Here is a 16,460-nt window from a genome sequence, read left to right as displayed (position 1 = left end):
CTGGTAGCATTTATTTTAATCCTGATGATGCTTTGCATTTGAAATAAAACATGCCAACAGGCATTAACTGGGTATCGACAGTTGTGTCTCTGCATCTGTCCTCCTTCAAGGCAAGGACTGGCCGGCTGGCTCTGATCACTCCTAGGGCCCTTCAGGGATCTGAGGCTGGGCTCGCTTTTGATCTGAAGATGACTCTGATTTACAGACTTGGACCTAAAAGGGTAAGAAGGAACTAGGCCTAACTCTACCCATCTACAGAGAGGTTCAAAGAGATTCTGTGTTTCTATCACTAAGGCCTCAACAGCCACATAAGCATGAATGGCAGGCAGGCCCAGACCCCAATATCCTCTGATGTCATCTGCCATCTACCATTAGCCATCTGTCCTTGTCGTGGAATAAACAGGTCACTGGACTGCACTGGGCTCCAGGACCACTTTCCTGACTCAGTTGAAATGAAGAAACCCAGAAGGAAGGTGTACATGAAAGAGAGTGGGACTATCTGTAATAGTCTTAGCAGTTTCCTGAAATGGTCTCAGTCTGGTCCTATTCCTTTAAATTTCTCCAGCGGGGGACCCGGATACCAGACGGATACCAGACGTTTCCCTGCCTGCCCCTTATGTGCCTGGGCAGTGGCTCAGGCATGACTCAGAATCTACAAGGATTTCAAGTGCGTGCACCTGAATCGATTTTAATCAAAACGCAGGTGCCTAATATACAGCGCCTGCCTGCACACGTGATAATCCAGTTACACATAATTGTGTTTATCTAAATTTAATGCACAACTCATTTCACTTTTCTCAGCTCCTTCCCATTCCACAATTTAACTTCCTCCAGTTCATTTGCACAGCAGCCATTAAACTCTTTCCAAGATAATGAATTTCTGCTACCAAGATGGAACTTTCCCATTCTAGGTATCTACTTAAGATTAAAGAAAAATAATCAGCCATTATATTGAACATTTTTATGGCATTTCACTGACAACAGAACACTCACTTTGAGATTTAGTCTCATCCAAAACCCCAGGGGGTCGGTCAGCACCATTTCCATTCCCTTTATGTAAGCTAAGAAGAAATTAGAGGCAAGGATGTGACCCATTATAGGTCAGAGAGAGTCCCTGACGAAGTTGGTTTGGGATGTTCAACTTCTCTGCAGGGCCATGACTGGAGGACTCTTCTCAGAGTGCCCTCTTTGATGGAGAGTGATGGGTGGGCAAGAAACAGCCAAGCCAAGAAAAACATCAATGACATGGCTATTTGTAGGACAGGATAATCGACCAACTACCTGTCCTTTTAACACAGCACAACGGCAAGGACTGTGTACCCAGTTCAGAGACTTGCTCCCCAAAGGTACTCAGTGATCCTTGCCTCTCCCACTCATAGGGAGCTTCTTCATTTATAAAATTCATGGGCATATGAAAGCAAAGTACTTAAACCCACCCTCCCCAACCACATGCCTAAGAATGCACTGATAATTCCTGTTTTCTGGATTAACACACACACCTACACACACAGCAGACTTCATCTCCCCTTCATTTTACCTTATTTCGTCTACAAAGGCATTCTCACAGTCACAAGGTAAAAATGTGGGTTGGCTATATGCTGGCAAACCCAAATTCTGGATGAACAAACTCCAAACTACTCTTCTAGAAATAGGTCAGAACACCCATCCCAAGCTCTGCAGGAGAAAATCAGGCCATTTCATTTTCTCCCAATATCAAGCCTTCATGGACATCAAACAATCTCCAAAAAGTACAAAGTCCACATAGAGAGAAAAAAGAGGTGTAGGGGGTAAGAATTCCATTTAACCAATAGAGCTTCTAACAAACAACTGGGTCTGGAAAGCCCTGGAAAGAACTCAGGGCTGTTCTTATTCTATCAGTCTCCTTACTTAAAGTTCAGACCCTCTTCTTCCCTGCCTCCACCTTCCCTGTCCCTCATGTTTCTTGTATATCTAATCTCATGCTGGTGTCTGCTTCTTGGGGGATCCAGACAGATTCATCCTTCCACACCTCTATGATTGTTACTTCTGCCTTCGTGGTAGACAGTCTCAATTCTGCGTCTTGATTCGTGCCCTTTCTTGGTCAGAAATCATTGCTGGTTCCCTCTGCCTAAGGATGAACTCCAGACTCCTGACCTGTTATGTAAGGCACTACACATACACATATTCACATGCACAGACGTACACACATATACACAAACACATACTCCTCCAACCACTTTCCTTCAGTTCTCGAGACGCTGTCTTCTGCTTTAATAATCCGAGTTTCTCAAGGGGTTGCAAATAAACCATACCTGTTCTCACAACTCCGCCTGCTTTCTTCCATGCTGCATTGTATCATCTACGCCTCAGCCTTTTATTAACCTGCATGTACCTACCGATTGTTCAAGAAACAACCTGAAGCCCACCTTCTCCAGGCAGCCTCCCAGGACCAGCCCAGCCATCAGGATTCTTGCTCTTTTGAAGTCCTATTGCACTTAAAACAGAATGACCTAACTAGGTACTTACTCAAACACTATCCTGATCCTTTCTGGATCACAAAGGATCTGCCTTCTCAACCAGATTGAGGCAGGGTTTGGGTGTTGTTCTTGTGTCTCCCTAACAGGTAAGCTCAACATGTCAAAGGTTCCTAAATATAATCATTTTTGAGTCAATGAAGAATAATGGAGTTTTAGTGGTAAATCATAAGTCTTCAGACGGGGATAGCATTCATTTAGCCTATTTCCCTCATTGTGCAGATGAGGGAAATGATGCTCAGAGAGATGACAGGACACAAGATAGTCTTAATAAAGTGTGACCTTGACCAAGTAGCCAGAGCACTGTTCTTCCATTCTATGAGTAGAGCTGGAAGTTAACTGTCACTGGAAAGTCTTAGAACTTCAGACTCCCTAGTCCCACTCCAGCAGGTTTGACTTGGTGAGTCCTGGCTAGGGTCCAGATATCTTCCTGGGGTAACTGGAGAATCACACTCAAGAAAGGTCCCATCCCACCATGATTCCTCTCCCAACTCTGTGTTGCGGTGACCCCACCCTTCCACCACATTGAGATCCTCATTTAGAGAAGGATCCCTTCCTTTCAATGGAATTGAACCTTACAAAGAAAGCACACAGTAAAAGATACAGGAGGAAGATGTTTCAGCAAAAACACCCCTGAATTCCCTAGAGGAAAGGTCCCAAACACTGAGAATTAGGGGCTGGAAGCTTTCTTTCCCCAGGAGCCAGCACAGAAGGACAATAATAGAGCTATGAGGAGATGATCGTGTAACTTTTAGCCCTAAGATATTCAGTGCCAAGCAAACAAAACTAAGAATGAAACAACACCTGCCCATCCCTGGCTTCTCTCATCACTCAGGGCCTTCCAAAGGCCTCCGGAGGGGAGGGAATTCGCAGGGAAGAAAACTGAAAGCAGATGCAGTAAACCCACTAAGCCCCAGACTGCTGGGCAAGTACACAGATCAGAAGGGGCAGACATGAGTGTGCGTGCCACAGGGATCACCAGTGGATGGCACATAGCACAGAAGGGTAGCAGGGCTAATCCAGGACCATAGCAAAGCCTGACTTGACTTCTCTCCAGCAAATGCCCCCAGAGGAGGCATCAACAGGAACAACAGGAACTTTTTCAACAAAGGAACAACAGGAACTTTTCCAACAAAGGAAAAGCAGTGAGCAAACCTTCACTGAACCCCTACGTGTAATGAACACTATACTAGGTGCTTCTCAATCCTCACAACAAACTTTTGCAAGTGTAACATAATATCACAGTTTTACAGATGAGAAACCTGAGTCCCAGGAGCTAAGCAAGTTGCCTCCCAAGGCACACCACTAACAGGAGACAGAGCCAGCATTCCCGCCCATGGGACACAGCACACTTGCCCTGCTCTACTGCAATGCTCCTCCATTCTGCAAATGTTGATGTGAGCTGGTCGTGTGTGAGGCAATGAGCAGTCTTACACAGAGGAGAAAAGCACATCCCTGACCACAAGGAGCTGAGCATTTACTAATGAATTTCACAAATATTTACTGGGCTCCACATCAGTGAATTAGAAAGGGACCTGCTAAACTTTGAGACTCAGGGAGAGAGCCAGAGCTCAAGGCCCCAGGGTGAAGGTAACTTGTTTTCTTTGTTCTTGGAGAAGGTAATAGGAAACAGAGATATGGAATGAGAAAAGAACTAGACAAACTGCTGGGAAACCCAGGCTTGTCAAATAAGCTCATTTTTGACCTAACTGGCTACAGTCCTGGGGGCTTTTAGACAGCAGGAGAAATGAAAATAAATAGGAATAATTCATGAGTAAATAGCATCTTTTTTTTTTATAAGCCATATACCTACAGACACACACACTGAGAGTATGGAGAGAAGTCCCTAGATGTGTGTGTGTGTGTGTGTGTGTGTGTGTGTGTGTGTGTGTAGAAATATAGCTACAAAGGCCTATGTATATAGAATGAGTACTCACACACCACACCCAACCTTAAATTGGCATCTGATCTCTTCTCTGGAATTACACTCTAGTTATTCCTCTCATAGCTTCCATTGCATAGGATCAATGTGACTTTTCTGTATGTCTGAACTTGTCTGTTAGACTGTGGCCTTGCTGAGGTTAGAAATCAGGTCTCCTTCAACTCTGCATCCCCAATGCACAGCACATCACCTGACACTTGGCAGGCGCCACACACGGCCCACCGAATGAATTATGGATGCAGGACAATAAAAGAAGAGATGAGATGATAAATGTATTTGAGAGGTACAGATAATGTGCTATAAGAGTTGAAAAGAAACAATTAAGTCCATAGAATGTGACCAGAAAAGTCTCCACAAAGGAAAGATTACATGAGCCAGAACTCCAAGTATGGTAAGAATTTGGATCTACTAAAATGGAGCTGGTTCCCTTTCTTTAAGTTTTTAATTGAACAGAGATAGATGCGGAAAAAGGAGAGGAGTGCCTTTGGAAAGGAGTAGCTGGTGTTACCAGGAGCCGCGTGGAGGTAGAGCAGCATGGGCCATTAGGGGCAGGAGCAGTCATGGGTTGAATGCAATGTCATGTATACATGAGCCACTTGGAGACATGCGCAACGCCAGGTTGGGAAAGAAGGCACAGAGGACAATGGGATCATGCAGGAAAGAGAGAGGAAACTCAACCTGAGGTCAACTATGGGTAGATGGAAAGTTTTATAAGAGTGAAGAGGCCGATATCAAGGGAGGAATATATTATACCAAGAGACTTACTATGTGTGTATATATATATAATATATATGTAATATATATATATATATATGGGGGCTAGTTAAAATAGGAGGTTTACTATACATAATATATTAAGGGACTATATTATAATAAGGGACTTACATGATAAGGTGACAATAAAGGACATGGCTAGCCTTTTACAAAATCAGCTGGTGCCATCTTCAGTGACGATCCACCTACACTTTTCTTTACCCCAGGCATCTACTGTCTTCTGCTGCCCCCAGATGCTCAGGCCAGCCCTCAGCTGACGACCTGCTCTTTAGACACATAAAGAGCAGTAACTAATGTCTTTATTTCCCATTTCCCTTTTCTCTTCCATTCATCTATTCCCAACTTACGCCAAGCACAACATAAGATTCTTGGTGACAAAGTGACCAAAAGAGAAATACCTCTGTCCTCATGAAAGGCAGAGTCATCCTCAATCTCCTGCTTCCAGGATCATTTATTTGAACTCAGGAGTCCAAGTCTCTGGCAGACCTGGAGAAAGTGGTATGTGGGGGCAAGGAAGCTTTCTACCCTCTTCCCACCAACTTCCTATGAGGAGGCGGTACCCACACTCAGAACTGCAGACAAAGAAAGAAGTCTCAGCCCATATTCCACCTCAGAACCCTGTGTCTAGATTCACTTGCCCTCTGGGTCCAGCCATCAGTCGTCTGGATGGGATTTGCATGGCAGCCTGGAAATAACAGAACATGAGCAACCTGAGGGCTTCCCCCAAACCCAGCCATATGCTACTGCGTGAGCCTGAGCAACTTACTTATGTTTTCGGAATCTGTTCCAGTTTCCTTAAATGGGGATAAAGACACCTGTCCCTGCCAACCTCACAGGGTTGTTGATTCAAATCAAGTAAGGAAAGCTGATTTGCTCTATAAGCTGTACTATGGCTATATGAGTTATTAATATGATAATTATTCTTTAGGAGCGAAGAGTTCCAAGGAATTTTTATTTGGTGGGGGCAAAGGGGAAGTTCAGATTCTAGAGTTGCTAAGCTCCTCCAAAAAATGCCTCATCTACTCTAGACCCCAACTGCAATACAGGTGGCCACAGATCAGAGCCCGCGCATTGCACCTGCCCGCACCCCTCCCCCCAACCACCACCACTCAGCTTCAAAAGGCAGGCAGGCAGCCCGGGGGGATTCCTGTCCTCTGAAAGGATACTGCATAATCTGCAAATTCATAAATCACTAGGACGCTCTGGCCCGTGAGCACATTCAATGAAGGAAGGACCTTTAATGCCTGTAAAATTTTACTCTGAAGGAAAATTACTTTAGTTCATTAAGCTTTCCTGAAATCTTGATGCCTTTAAATCCGTGGAGTTCCTTACACATCCCCCACAACCTACCCCTTCATTCCTGCCCCTACCTGATAGCCCAGTAGTTCTTTGTTGACAGGAAGAACAGTGGCTTTGTTTACCAGAAGTAGTTGACTATGGGAACCTAACAAGGATGCTAAAATATACCCCTCTGGGACCACCTACAAGAGTGTACTTTTCAGTTCCAGCAGAGTCTGAGTCCCAGGGTCCTTCTCACACCTCCAGGAGCATTCCGCCCCTCAACCAGGGAACAGAAATTGAGGCCTTGCAGTCCAAAGTCTGACTGATCTCCAATACCAGGATGTCTGCCACCGAACTGTGCTAAATGTATGCCAAATTCAGAATGGCATAAAGAGGGGCAACTGGGTGGCTCAGTTGCTAAGCGTCTGCCTTCAGCTCAGGTCATGATCCCAGGGTCCTGGGATAGAGCCCTGTATTGGGCTCCCTGCCCTGCAGGAAGCCTGCTTCTCCCTCTCCCACTCCCCTTGCTTGTGTTCTCTCTCTGGCTGCCTCTCTCTCTGTCTAATAAATAAAAATCTTTTAAAAAAATGTTGATTTCTTCCCCAGTCCACCTGCTATTAAAAAAAAAAAATGACATAAAGAGTGTCCATACCTGCTATGAGTTTAGAATCTAGTTAAGAGAACAAGAAATAGAGAAATACTACAAAATACAGCAACTTTGTCATATATAATGTGTGGAACTCGACAAAGCTGTTCTTCCCTTTCCTACTTTTTATAAGGGCCTTTTTACAAACTCTGTCGCTCAAGACAGAACCTCAGCATGATCCTCATCCCACACACAGCAAGACAAACACTGAATCTTCTGAAATATGTTTCAGTGCACTGTAGCACCCAACTTCCGGTCCTCATAATTATTGTCCTCATTCACTAACCAAATACATATAGAATGCTTCCTATTTGCCAGGTAGTGTGGATTCAACACTGAAGAAAATAAGCCAGATTCTTTGCCCTCATATATTTGACATTCTGGAAGGGGAGATAAATAAATGAGTCTGTAAATGACATAGTCACATGATGGGGGACTAGTTAAAGAAAAGGAGAAGATGAAAGAGCCCAGGAACATCCTTTATGAAAAACTGGCTCTCCTGCAAAAGCTTGAATGAAACGAGAGGTTAGGTCATGTGGTAGCTGGGTAATCAACATTATAGGTAGGGGAGCAGCAAATGCAAAGACCCTGAGGCAGGAGTATCCCCAGTATATTCAAGAAAGAGCAAGGAAACCAACGAGGCTGGAGCAGAGAGGAGCTGGAAAGGAGGTCAGAGAGGTATTGGGAGACTTCGATCTTGTTGGAACATGTGAACCATTATAAGGATTCCAGTTCTTACTGAGTGAGATGTGGGGCTGCTGAAGGATTTTCATAGAGGACTTTACTTTTAACGGGATTGAAAAAGGCAGGAAGGGGACAAAAGTGAATTAGGATCCGGTTGTAATCATCAGGTGAACCACGGTGTATGTTAGAGCAGAGCTACAGCAAGGGACATGAGGGACATGATGTTTATATAAACTGAAGGTAATGTCGGGCAGAAGAGATGACAAATCGGCTCTGTGGTATGAATGAAAGAATTGAGGGTGACCCTCAGAGCTCAGGACTAAGCAGTTGGAAGCACAGAGTTGATGTTTTATGAGATGAAGACTATAGAAGAAAGAGATTTGGAGGAAAGATTAGAAGTTTAACTTTGAACGTGAAGTTTGAGGTGCCTACGATAATTCAAATGGGGAAGTCCAATAGTCACCTGCATAAATGAGTCTGAAGTTGAGGGAAGAGAATCTAGGACAGAAATACCCATTGGGGAATTGCCTATAATTAGATGATATTTAAAGACACAAGACTAGATTAGATCGCCAGGAGACAGAGTGTGAATGGAGTAAAGACATGAGGACTGAAAGCTGGGGTTTTCCAGCATCCAGAGGTCAGGGAAGTGAGAAAGGGAAACCAGCATGTGTTCAGACCTTTCAAAACTGGCACACTGGGCATGTGTGTTCTGCCTGAATGCTCACCAAATTGTATTTACTACAGGGCAGACTCTCGGTAATCAAATAAATTAGATGGCCTTCAGTTGAGGCCAGTTAACTCCTTTCCCCATATCCCCAGTGTTTGCTCTCTGGACTCCTCTGTGGCCACCACTATGGCAAAGATGGAGGCTTGCCTGGGCTTGACATGGACTTCCTCTCACCAAGATGATGCAGGTATTCCCACTGCACACTCCCCACCTGCCAACATCAGAAACCAAGTCTGAGCGTCATTATAGCACCTGGTGGTTGATTACACTGAACCCCTCCCACCACACACACGAGCAATTTCTTCTCTGCAATTGCTTTCCGTACCTGCAGCGCTTACACCAGAATCAAAATCTTTCCATTTCAGAATGCCTTTTTCACTGCCATGGTATCCCACACAACATTACTTCTAACAAAGGAACTCATTTCACAGCAAATGAAGAGCAGTAATGAGCATGTCCCCGGGATTCACTGGCCTTCCTACAAACTTCATCACCCAGAAGCAGCTGGCTGGGTGCAATGGTTGAATGGACTTTCAAAGATTGAGTGACCACCCTAGCTGGGAGCCAATGCTATGAAGTTGTGGTGCTGTCTTCCATGATATGCACTTGACCAATACATGGTCAAAATACAACAGTCTGAGAATCAAGGGGCAAACGTGTTAATGGGCCTCTCACTATGGTCCCCAGTAAGCCATCACACTGTATCTCCTGCATGCCCCCACAACTTTTGGTTCTGTTGAGAGAGAACTCTTGTTTCCTAAGGAGGGAATCATCAAAAAGGAGACAAAGCACCTGATCCACTGAATAGGAAGGAGAAATTAATATCCATCTATTTTGAGCTTCTCATGCTACCACTAAAATGAAGGGAAAAAGGGCTTATTTAAGATTAGGGGATAGTGGGGTACCTGGGTGGCACAGTGGTTAAAGCCTCTGCCTTCGGCTCAGGTCATAACCCCAGGGTCCTGGGATTGAGACCCGCATCCGGGCTCTCTGCTCAGCAGGGAGCCTGCTTCCTTCTCTCTCTCTGCCTGCTTCTCTGTCTACTTTAATTTCTGTCTGTCAAATAAATAAATAAAATCTTAAAAAAAAAAAAAAGAATAGGGGATAGAGAGGCACCTCTGTCGCTCAGTCAGTTAAGCATCTGCCTTTGTCTCAGGCCCTAGTCTCACAGACGTCAGGATCTGAGAGAACCCCATTCAGACTCCCAGCTCAGTGGGAAGCCTGCTTCTCCCTCTGCATCTCCCCACACTCATGTTTTCTCTCTCTCTCTCTCTCTCTCAAACAAATAAATAAAATCTTAAAAAAAAAAAAAAAAAGAATAGGGGATAGAAATGGATGTCCACCATAGCAAAGGTGGGGGGCGGATTATGCCGTGTACCCCCCGATCTCTTTCCTGCCTATGTATTGTGGGTAACCAGGACCCTGAGAATTGTATTTCTAAGACTCTCCTAATTTGTTCCACATACTTCCAATGATGCTGCTCACCAGATTATATTGTAATTTTCTATTTGCATCTGCGTATCCACCATTAGGCTCTGTGCTCCTTCAGGACAGGGACCCTGCTTTTCTCGTTATGATGCTGTAAGAGTAGTATTATGATTCCTTGACATGGCACCTATAACCAACAGAGATACAGCACATTCACTGCACTGAAACTGTTGCCACAGGTGTTCAAATGAGGAGAAGAGGAGTCTGGACTGGGGTAATCAAGGTCCTCAGAGAGAAAGAGAGGTATCAGTGCAGTTCTTAAGAAATGGGAGGAAAATGGAAATTTCCAGCCCTCTTCACTCCGGAGTATTTTGTAAACTCGTTCAAAGGTGTCTTTTCCTTAGATAACCTAGTCTGCAAGTCTCTCCAGGAGGGAGAATTCAAGGTGGTTTAGGCGAGAACTTCACCAATACCCACAAGAGGGTAAAAGAAAGGAGACACAAGGGCAAGAAGGAAGATGGTGAAAACAATCTTCTAAATATACTGTATTAAATTTTCAAGAGCTGTTATTCTGTAGGGACTTCTAGAAAGACAAATGTATATACCTATACCTGATGGGATGTAGGTTAATGAAAATATTAGATCTAAGCACAAAAGAAGGACTTGCTCAAGTACAGTAGTTAGATAAGAACAGAACAAATACAGAAAACCCAAAGATGGAACATGAATATGTACTGAGCACCTACTAAGTGCCTGGCACTGTGCGTGGTGCTCTATGTGCATTACACAGATAGTGAAAATAACCACAATAAAACGTAGATACCATTATCCACATTATCTAAATGAGGAAACTGTCCAGGTCAGCACTCAACACAGGTTTGTCTATTCCTGCACGATCCAAGTACAGGATAAGAGATTCAAAAAATAACAAGCATTAGTCATCCCCATTTAAAACAGGGCTATTGTTAAGAAAGTACTTTGCAGAATTTGGTTGCTGAATAAGGTAAGTGAAAGGTGAAGGAAATGGAAATACAGCGTTGTTGAAACAAGGAGCTTGTGGAAAATGGCTGTTGAATAGTAGGGGGTTGTTCTGGTTTTGTATAACGAGCTATTAAAAATTAATTAAAAATCCATTCATTCTCATTCCCTAAGGGACTGTGAAAATGAGAGAGACAGCCATCTCCTGGAAACGATTTAGGTAGCATGCAGTCCAGTAAGAGGGGTGGGGCCAAACGACCCCAGAATTCCCTGCCAAAGTCTGTATTCCATGATGACAGCTCACCAGAACCAGAGTTCATTAGCCCAAGGTCTGCCGTGAAGTAGGAGTCCAGGTTCAGACCTCTCTCTGTGTGTCCATTACTCCCTTCATCCAACCATCACCAGTAACCCCTGAGGAGGAGGCCGAGGACAGGAACAGATATGAACAGATGAAAGATGAAATGCTGGTTCCAAAGTGAAGCTTTCAGAGATAATCATCAGCATAAAGGAAAACGTAAGAAATCCGTTTCCTTGGGAAAGGAGCACAAGCTCTAAACCAGTCTTCATTGGAATCCATGCTCTGCCACTTACTCTCCGCGACCTTAGACAAGAGACTGAGTCTATGGAGCCTCAGTGTCCTCATCTGGAAAATGAAGCCAATATCAATTCTTTCATTGGGTTGTTCTGAGAATTAGATAAAAGGTCTCTTCTGCCAGATACACAGAAAGCCCCCAGCATGCATTAGGTCCCTTCCATCCTGGTTTGTCTCTAAGCAAACCAGGTCATTTGCCACCAGAGTAGAAAAATGCCATGTCCCAAGAGGGAGCATGTCACTACTTTAGTGATGACAACTTGAAGCTTACAAAATAAAGAGCAACCTCGCCAGGCCTCTCACTGATGTGGAGATGAAAGCCCAGAGCATTCCCTGAGTGCTGGTGCTTGTTTTATGTGGACACGCATTGACAGCCTCAGCAATGGAAAGATCACAGGTCCATCAAGTCCATTTTGCCTGGTGTGTGATCCTACCTACTTGTCTCTTTTCATTTCAGGGTCTGTCTCTGCGAGTCCCACCTGCAGGCGCACACACTCCCCCTTCCTCCTGCCACTCTAGTCAGGGGCATCATCCCCTCTTGGTCTCAGGAGCTGAATGAGCTCTCAGCCAAACCATTTTAGCTGCTGACCCCAGTGGATTTTCTGAGAATCAGCAATTCCCCAGATTGGAAGTAGCTACCAGACTGAGATGTTTCAAATAAGACCAAGAGCAGAGATTCAATGAGATTGTAAGATGCCTCTGGGCAAATACAACAACTGTCTTATTTGTTACTATAACTTCAGCACCTGGGAGAGTGCCTGGACGCCGCCACCGCCCCCCCGCCCCTCCACCACCCCCATCCCATGTACACAATGGTGGAGTAAATGGTCCATCACCCAACCCATGATCTGGCATTTATCACAACTTGTTTCCTATCCAACCTACAAAATACTCTCATGGGCTCTTCACTGCATTAACTATTGTGAGATGGAAAGACAAGAGACACAAAGTTCCTGACCTAAGGCATTTTCAGTGCAAAAAGAGAGATTAATATTTATACAACTACCTCTGGTGAAAATTGGAAATGGCCTAACTTACACCAGGCTAGACACATTCTACCTAACGTTTCAGGTGAGTGTTGTAGTAACCCTGCAACAAGTTGACATACAATAGTAATAAGTGATTTCCAAACTGGGATGAACTAGATAGAAGATTACCCTCCATGAAAATCTTTGTAAGAGGTGACACTTGAGCTGGTTTATTTTAGTAGGCAAAGAACACGGGGTTTTTTTTTTTTTGGTTGTTTTGTTTTGTTTTGTTTTTGGCTAAGGAACCCTCACAAGAAAACAAAAGGAATTGCCAGTCACGTTTCAGGACCAGAAGGTGGTCTGCTTCAGGTACACAGAGATGAAGACCCAGACTAGAGTCTGATAATGGTTTTAAAAGCAAGGAGTGTAAATTTCCTATTGTTTCTGTAACTAATAACCACAAATGTAGTGGTTTAAGATAATACAGTGTATTATCTAATAATTTTGGAGATGAGAAGACCAAAATGGGTTTCAGTGGCAAAAATCAAGGTGCCATTTAGGGCTGTGTTTCTACATCCCAGGAGAACCATTTTCTTGCCTTTCCCAGCTTCCAGAGGCTGTACCCATTCCTTTCTTGTGGCTCCTTTCCATCTTCAAATGGAAAGGAAGAGGCTGTACCCATTCATTTCTTGTGGCTCCTTTCCAGAAATGGCTAGTCACTTTTTCTCATGTTGTATCAGTCTCTTACTCTTTCTGCCTTCCTCTTCCCTATTTAAGGATCCTTCTGATTACATTGTGTCCACCCATATAACTCCAAGACAATCTCTTTATCTTTGGATCAGCTGATTTCAGCTTTATTTCCTTTTACTATCTTAATTCCCCTGCATCATGTAACCTAACATAGTCACTGGCTTCAGGCATTAGAAGATGGACATCTTTGGGAGGTCACTATGCTGCCTACTGCACCAGGGTAAAGAGATGTCTAAGTGCTTGAGCAGGTGAATGATTTGTTGGCACCATATTCTGAAAATAAAATTGTCCAGAATATGAAGGGTGGATCAGCGAAGAAGGAAAACAGAGAGGCCACTGAAAAGGATGCTACAATAGCCCAAATCTAGGAGATAAAAGATCTGAACTGAGGCAATGCCAATGGGAAAGAAAAGAAGGAGGGAAAAAAACCTATGAAAATCATTGCTAAGGAATGCAAATGGGGCACAATAGAAAAGAATGAAGTCAAAGATGCCTCAGAGGTCTCCCAGAAGTTAGTGTGCTTCATTGTAATTTGAAGGTTTGTACTTGAATCCAGCTCTAACACTTACTGGAGGACCATCTTGCATGCTACCATAACCTGACACCCACTTCTTACCCCAGGTTGGTTGGATGAGTTTCCAATCTAACTGCCTGAATCTATGCATCCTCCCTCCCTTTCTTTGGATACATGCTTATGACCAAAATTCTCCCTCTGCCCACTCTTGCTCTTGTCCATCTACCTAAGAAATGGATGGGCATGTTTGTTATTGCCTGACCAACCGCCTGAATTTCTAAGAATTTCCCTCCCAAGATCAACATTTCTTGGCCTCACCCACATATCTCATCTTCTCTTGAGCACATTCACAAACCGCATGCCTGGTTTCTCGGGAAAACAGGGATTTCCATGCTCCTCCTGAGTTGGTTTTGTTCTAGATCTTGCCCCAGAATGGCTGAGAATTGGGTCATGGCAGCCACATCTCAAGACATAACAGAGGAAGAGCTGCCCAGTCTATGTGGTAGGAAGTAGGAAGGGGGAGAAGATTTTAATCTGTTTAAGCTTTTAGACAAGCACTTAGTCAGCGTCCAGAGGCCTATACCATATATCCTAGTAAAATGACCAACCATTCAAGCAAGAGAGTGCTCATAAATCCCAGACATTAGAGGTAGAGAATATTTAGTGTGTAATCAGGACCACACACCATACCTAGAGAAGAACTGCTCCCCTCTGGTCTTTCACAGTCACCAGCATTGCCCTAGCAGCCAAACCAATGTCCCCACTAGAAAGTTACCTGGATTGCCTAAAACAACACAAGTCTAGACTGTCTCCATATAACTCCTTGGAAAAGAGCAGAACCTCCAGCGGCTGGTGGTGGATGATTTAAGAGCCCTCTCTCATGTAGCCTCGGACAATAACAAAGAACACATAATTTATTTGTATTGATTCACCAGCATACATTTGGTCATATCTCCTTGTCCTTCCTTTTGCTAAGAATCCATGGCCACAGTCTTGAGAAATTTATCTTTTATAAAATATCTCTGTAAAAAAATAGGTTCCTCACATATCTTAGCTACAGCAGAAGAGTCCAGCCAGGGAGACTTGCCAAGGGAAAGGGGAAAGGGAGCTGGCAGTCCTCCGTGTATCCTGACTCTGGTCTAAATAATCTCTCTCCACGATACAAAGCAGAAAGTGTGCATGGAACTGAAGCCTCAGTTTTCAGACAGGGACTGTCAGATATAGAAACAGAAATTAGGGGCAGATCAGACTCCTGCTCTAGAGGAATAAAGAGCACAGAGAAGCTGGTCAGATTCTGAGACAAAGAGAAGAAACAGGAAGTGAGAAGCAGAAACAAGTATAGACCTCATGACAAACTGAGGTGACATAAGAATACCCAGGTGTTCAGTATTGTTTCCACTTAACCTTGAATGAATAACTTTCTTGTATTGAGCATCTACTATGTACTTGGTTCTGCTCCAGAAGCTGGAAGAGGTTAGACACAGCTTCTTCTCTCCAGAGATTCCCAATCTAATGGGGGAGGAGGGGTGGAGACACACAAATAAACAAGTATTTAATGTGATTTCTGCACTATCAAGGGTACTTAACTGCACTAACTCAAGGACTCTTGTGAACCTTATAATCCCATGGTGTAGAGAGTCCTCCTACTCCAGAACAGAACAGAAAACAGTGGAGAAAAAGAAATGGTTTTGCACTTTGACAAGGCTGATGAACTTCGATGGGCACAGAAAACTTCAAACCAAATGTTGAATGTGCTGAGTAATCATGTAGAAAGGAGCCATTGGCTTTGAAACTGCTATATCCCTAGGTGTCCCACAGAGATGTGGTAGTAATAAGATCTCCACCTTTAGCCTATTTGGTGGCGGTTGGCATAAGGGAGAATGGTCTAGAAGACACCAAAAGAAACACAAACCCTGCCTTCTGTCATGTATTCTCCATTCCCTGTCTCTCTCTGCCTGCAGAATCCCCCCACCCACTCTTCAAGTATCAGCTGAAGCCTATCACACTTGGCAGAATCATCCATTACCCCAGGGGACACACATCTCTCCATCTGTGGCCAAGTTATTTCTCACTCTCTCCCATCTCACAAGCTTCTCTTACAACTTGACCTTGACACTCCTTCCATTGAGTAGTGGAGTTTGTGTCCCTCCCTTTGAAAGTGGACAGATTTTTATTACTGCCCTGACGAATAGCATATAGGGGAAGTGATACTAAGTGACTCCCAAGGCTACACTGTGTGCCCTTAGGATGGTCGCTCTCAGGTCCAAATTTCACAAATGAGGAAGTACAACTCAGCCCACAAAAGGACAGACCACATGCAGGAGCCACAGTGTCACAGCCCACAGACAAACCGAGGACCGTGTGGTGAGAGTAAGCATCAGTCAATGGACATTTGGGAAGACATCCTCCGAGGACTACAGCCCCAGCTAACAAGTCAGACTCATCTTTGATTCATTTGGCTAAGGCTTCAGACATTGCATACTTCATGCCCTATCAAACTCCTTGACCCACAGAGAATCCAAAAACATAATGAAATATTCTTCTTTTGCATCACTAACTTTCAGAGTGACTTGTTATGCAGAAAAAGTACCTAGAACACCATCCAAAAAAACACATGCAGCATTTAAGGCAGACACTCACTAGGCACATGGAATTGTTTT

At 44.1% G+C, this 16,460-nt stretch overlaps 1 protein-coding gene across 4 annotated transcripts in view; it reads right to left on the bottom strand.

Moving 5' to 3' along the window:
* The window catches only part of SORCS3 (sortilin related VPS10 domain containing receptor 3), a 583,502-nt gene that overhangs the window by 410,059 nt on the left and 156,983 nt on the right, over positions 1 to 16,460 (bottom strand). The gene's annotated exons all lie outside the window — the stretch shown is intronic.

Source organism: Neovison vison, chromosome 2, assembly GCF_020171115.1.
Source record: "Neovison vison isolate M4711 chromosome 2, ASM_NN_V1, whole genome shotgun sequence".
NCBI lineage: Eukaryota > Metazoa > Chordata > Mammalia > Carnivora > Mustelidae > Neogale > Neogale vison.
This window is presented reverse-complemented; position numbering and strand designations above follow the sequence as displayed.